The following is a 6,027-nucleotide window of genomic DNA, read 5'->3' on the forward strand; positions in this document are numbered from 1 at the left end:
CTTTGCACATCATAGCTATTTATGAGATACTTGCTGATCGGCTGATTAACTGTTTGGGGAAACTTACCAGGAGGGGAAATAGAATAAAATGAAGATTCTCCTCAAGCCTGCCATGGACTAGGACAAAGTTTTGATAGGCATTTGCCAGCTTGGCTAAGGAGGCAGGGTCTCTCCTCTTTGGTCTCCTGTGTCAGAGGCCCCTGGGTGGGAACCTTGAAGCACCAGCCTGGAGTGGGAGCCAGCAAGGTCAGCGTGCTTCTGTGCTGGGAGCTTTGGGACTGTCTCAGCAAGCTGGAGACCGAGGAAAAGAAGGGGCAGGTGGTCCTTCATGGGCCGGGGTCAACCAAAGCCACAGGGAGGCATCCTTTGTTTTTAGTAGCTCAGGATCTCCAGAGAAGGCAAGTTTCTTTAGGAATGTAACTGAACATTCATACCAAGAGATTTAGAAAACGTCAAATGTGAATAATCATGGCATTTAACATTGGGATTAGGATGTCAGTCTCCAATTAAGATGAAAATAAGCCATGTGCAACCCATTAGGTTTTCAAACTTTTTCTTTTAATTGGTTGTACTTTGACACTGCGTATTTAGGAAATGGCTAAATTTGCTCTAGGTTCCCTATTTAGTTATTGCTTTTGTATGTTGGGATCACCAGGGTTGCTTTGAAAAATCCTGATGCCCTGGCTATACCCCATATATGGAACCTGGACACAATATTTTTTGAGGATCCCTGGGTGATTTTGGGAGTGCAGCAAGTATCATGAACCCCTGAGCTACTGATTGAGTGGTTGAAGGGGCCATTCTGAAGTAAATCAGACTTTTGGGGTGTCTGCTTAGCCTTCAATGAGTGCCATGACTGCTCTCTCCCCGCAGGAAGGAACCGTCAGAAACTACTACAAGACCCTCCCCCTCACCAACAGCTCCAGTTGACAAGACCCAACCCAGGTGGGCCAGTTTCTCTCTCACAGGAAAATGGAATTGGGACTCAGAGATCTGAGCTATAACTGGGCTCTTCCCTTGAACAGAGCAGAGGAGGGGCCTGGTCAGAGCAGCAAGAAAAGTTGGTCTGGGGCTTCCCTGGTGGCGCAGTGGTTAAGAATTGGCCTGCCAATGCAGGGGTCAAAGGTTTGAGCCCTGGTCCGGGAAGATCCCACATGCCATGGAGCAACTAAGCCCGTGCGCCACAACTACTGAGCCTGCGCTCTAGAGTCCGCGAGCCACAACTACTGAGCCTGTGTGCCACAACTACTGAAGCCCGTGCACCTAGAGCCCGTGCTCTGCAACAAGAGAAGCCACTGCAATGAGAAGCCCGCACACTGCCCTGAAGAGTAGCTCCCGCTCGCCGCAACTAGAGAAAGCCTGCCCGTAGCAACAAAGACCCAACACAGCCAAAAATAAATTTTAAAAAGATTGACAAAGTGAAAAAAAATATATATATTAAAAAAAAAAGTTGGTCTGCAGAGAGAAGCTACCTCTGTTCCTGCCATCACCTCAGCCCCTGTTGTCCCAGTCCTTCAGGAAATGTGGCTGCCACCCTGCCAGGAGCTCCAGAGGTCACCCACAAATCCTTATAACAATCTCCCCCTGCCCCTACTGTTTGGCTTAAGCCAGCTCTAGTGGGTTTACATTACTTGTGACCGAAGAGGGCTGACACATGCAAAGGCAACAGTACAACAAAAGCACACAAAAACAAGCGTGTATTCACCACCCCACACATACACTCATACACACATCCGGTGTTTGAACCAGGCTTTTTGTAACTCCATGTGGTCCCAATGGAAGATTCTTTGGAATCTGTATTTTCCGGAGTCCACTTGGAGAAACCTCAGCTTTCAATTCAATTGGGAACAGCAGTGGTTCCCTAATGTGCCTCCATGGGCTTCATCAGAATCACCTGGAGGAACTGACTTACAGATACACATACAAGGATCGCCAAGCACTAGCCCCAGAGAGGCAGAGTTATCCAGTGTGAAGAGGATCATGAAATCCACACTTTAAAAACTTTCTCTGTGAGGGGCTTCCCTGGTGGCGCAGTGGTTAAGAATTGGCCTGCCAATGCAGGGGTCAAAGGTTTGAGCCCTGGTCCGGGAAGATCCCACATGCCATGGAGCAACTAAGCCCGTGCGCCACAACTACTGAGCCTGCGCTCTAGAGTCCGCGAGCCACAACTACTGAGCCTGTGTGCCACAACTACTGAAGCCCGTGCACCTAGAGCCCGTGCTCTGCAACAAGAGAAGCCACTGCAATGAGAAGCCCGCACACTGCCCTGAAGAGTAGCTCCCGCTCGCCGCAACTAGAGAAAGCCTGCCCGTAGCAACAAAGACCCAACACAGCCAAAAATAAATTTTAAAAAGATTGACAAAGTGAAAAAAAATATATATATTAAAAAAAAAAGTTGGTCTGCAGAGAGAAGCTACCTCTGTTCCTGCCATCACCTCAGCCCCTGTTGTCCCAGTCCTTCAGGAAATGTGGCTGCCACCCTGCCAGGAGCTCCAGAGGTCACCCACAAATCCTTATAACAATCTCCCCCTGCCCCTACTGTTTGGCTTAAGCCAGCTCTAGTGGGTTTACATTACTTGTGACCGAAGAGGGCTGACACATGCAAAGGCAACAGTACAACAAAAGCACACAAAAACAAGCGTGTATTCACCACCCCACACATACACTCATACACACATCCGGTGTTTGAACCAGGCTTTTTGTAACTCCATGTGGTCCCAATGGAAGATTCTTTGGAATCTGTATTTTCCGGAGTCCACTTGGAGAAACCTCAGCTTTCAATTCAATTGGGAACAGCAGTGGTTCCCTAATGTGCCTCCATGGGCTTCATCAGAATCACCTGGAGGAACTGACTTACAGATACACATACAAGGATCGCCAAGCACTAGCCCCAGAGAGGCAGAGTTATCCAGTGTGAAGAGGATCATGAAATCCACACTTTAAAAACTTTCTCTGTGAGATTTTTTTTGGGGGGGGCCACACCATGTTAACTCCCTGACCAGGGATCAAACCTGTGCCCCCTGCATTGGAAGCATGGAATCTTAACCACTGGACCACCAGGGAAGCCCTGTCTCTGAGATTTTGATGTGCATTCGAGTCTACTGGGATCAGGCTGGCTGAATTAGTGTAACTTATGAAATTCCCCTTTAGCCTCTTTTCTAATTGGAGGTGGTGTCCCCCCATCACGTCTGGGAGATGGATTCTTTTTTTTTTGGCTGCCCCGTGTAGCATGTAGGATCTTAGTTCCCACGCCCCCTGCATTGGAAGCGTGGAGTCTCAACCACTGGACCACCAGGGAAGTCCCTGGGAGATGGATTTTGAAGGCATTTTGTTCGGGAGATGGATAAGAGCCTAGTCTGTGGACATATACAAAAGAGCCCAGTGAAGTTCAGGCTTGTTGAACTGGTCAAATGAATTAGATCATTTACTTTGCCTATAGACTCAACTCCTACCCACCCAACCCCCACCCCAAAAAAGTGTTTGTATGTTTGTGTGAGTAAAGCAGCAAATGTACTTTTTATTTTAGAAACAAAAATATCATTTCTGACCCAACAATAGCCGGATCCCTGTGAATGAAGGGTTTGCATATTTTCCTGTTTTAACGGTTCTAGTATAAACAACCCAAGCCCAGGCCTGATTGTCAGTAGGTCCTGAGCAGCCCAACCAGAGTGCTGGAAATGACTCCTTCAGCCCTGAGAACCTGGACCCGGCGTAGTGCCAGGATTCAGGCTTGTGTTTAACAGTAGCAATGGGGTCAGGAGTTGAGGGAGAGGGCAACTGCAGTGATCCCCAAGACCAAAGCTAACGCCAGAAGCAATAGCGATAGCAGCTGCAGAGGCAGTGGGAGCAGTAGTTACCATGTATTGAGAATTTCTTTGTTCAGGCACTAGGCTAAGTGATGTAATCATTTAGCTGAATACTTTAAAAAGGCTCAGTGTGATAGCACTATTATTCCAATTTTTAGAATGAGGTTCAGAGACGTTGAGCAGCTTTTCTGAGGTCACACAGCCTCTGAGGGAAGATCCAGGATCCAAATAAATGCATGTTTGACTCCTATTACAAGATACTGCAGGCAGAAACCCAGGCTGCAGATACCGTCTTGAGTGCCAGCTGGGGATACAGGGCTTGGTCCTAGAGGCAGGCCAGGGCAGCTCTTCAGGCACATTGCTGGTCCCTGCTCTCTTTCAGGACATTTCTTCCAGCACCCCAGCTCCACTGGTCTCCAGCAAAGAGAAATAATAGCTGTCAGCAGAGTCTGGAAGGCCCTCTCGCAGCTCAAGGCAATTCCAAATTTCTGGGTGGATCCTTTGTGCCCTGAGAGTGGGACCACAACACTCCTTTTTGGGCCAGCAAGGGACTCAAGATTTTTTGATCAACTACTGATTCCATATTTAATGACCAGGAGAGTGTGATTCCTAGACCTGAAACAAAGCTGATTAGTGGGATTCCCTGGTGGTGCAGTGGTTGCGAGTCCCCCTGCCAATGCAGGGACACGGGTTCGTGCCCCGGTCCGGGAAGATCCCACATGCCGCGGAGCGGCTGGGCCCGTGAGCCATAGCCGCTGAGCCTGCGCATCCAGAGTCTGTGCTCTGCAACGGGAAGCTGATCAGTGCTTTTATATTAAAAAATTATGGCTCACCTATATGATGAATTATTAAGTATTCCTTCCAAATCATCTTTCAAAGAATCAGATATGGAGAAACCCCCATAGTGAGAGGTTAAAAGAAGCAGGATACAAAATGGCAAATTCTATATAAAATATATTCTTGTAATTATGGAAATTAGACTTATTAAAATAGATAAATAAAAGATCAGAGGAAAGTCACCAAAATGTTCACCGTGGTTACCTCGTGGAGGAGGGGTGGGATCACCTGTAATTTTTGTTTTCTTTTCTCAATTTTCTATTTTCTCAATTTTCTTCAATTTGAATTATCTTTGTAAATAAGAGGAAAAGGGAAAACGTGCAAAGTCCTAATATGAGGCACTGGAAGGGCACAGGTATGATTACTGAATAATTTTTATCCCACCTTAGATTCCAGCAGGCGGAAGCGTCTTCTCGCCTCACGGCCCAAGGCTTGTTTCAAGAGTGACGACGGAGGCGCGGTCACCACTAGGCCGACTCTGAGCGAGTGTGCCGTGCGGGTCGGGAGCTGTGCGGGTCGGGAACCGGTCCTTTCGGATCCTTGGGGCTCCCTTAATTTGGTTGAGGAGACAAGTGCTCTGCAAGAAATAGAGGCAGCCAAGCGACAAGGAGACTATGTAGTGGAGTTGTAAGTCGAACGGAGTGGGAGGGCAGGGTTTTCTGGGTCTTGACCCAGGAGTGCCAGTGCCATGGTGCTGAGAATAAAGGGGCCTGAGCACAGACTGGGGTTCTCCTCGGGCTCCCCAGAGTCCGCCAAATGGCCTGCCGTGACGTGCCTGGTGGACGCCTGCGGGTTGCGGCTTCCCACCCTTCCCCCGCTTCCCCCAAGGGACGGTGATCCGGGCGGAAGCCCCAGAGCAGCTGGACTGCCAGCGCAGAGCTTCGGCTCTCTGAGCAGCCCCTGGTTGGAGCACCCGGAGTCCGGGGCCGGCGGGGAGCAGGGACCAGAAACTGAGAGATATCAGAGGGTATCGGCAGTGGTTGAAGGCGCGTCGGCCACTCCCGGGAACCAGCAAGAGTGGTGTCAGCCACTCTGCGCTGTGGGGTAGCCTTGCCTTGCGCGAGCCCGTCTCGTGGGTTCAGCTCCTGGGCCGCTGAGGGAGGCTGCGATGATGTCGCTTAATGCCAGCAGAGGGCAGCCTGGAGGCAGCGAGGCCGCAAGGCGACCTCGCCGTGCCGCGGGCTCCCTTCCAGTGCCCTTGGTCGGCGGGATGGGGGCGGCCTTGGAGCCCGGGTACCAGCGACCTCAGTCTGCCGGAGCCGGGCGCCGAGACCCAAGGGCACCCGGCGAGATGTGGTCAGGCTTCAGCCCTCGGGCAACCTTAGTCTCCGAATGCGAAGGCTTGGGGCGGGGAAGCGGCGGGGGTGGTGGTGGTGGTGGGGCG

This window comes from Lipotes vexillifer, unplaced genomic scaffold (assembly GCF_000442215.2).
Source record: "Lipotes vexillifer unplaced genomic scaffold, Lipotes_vexillifer_v1.1 scaffold957, whole genome shotgun sequence".
Classification (NCBI taxonomy): Eukaryota; Metazoa; Chordata; class Mammalia; order Artiodactyla; family Lipotidae; genus Lipotes; species Lipotes vexillifer.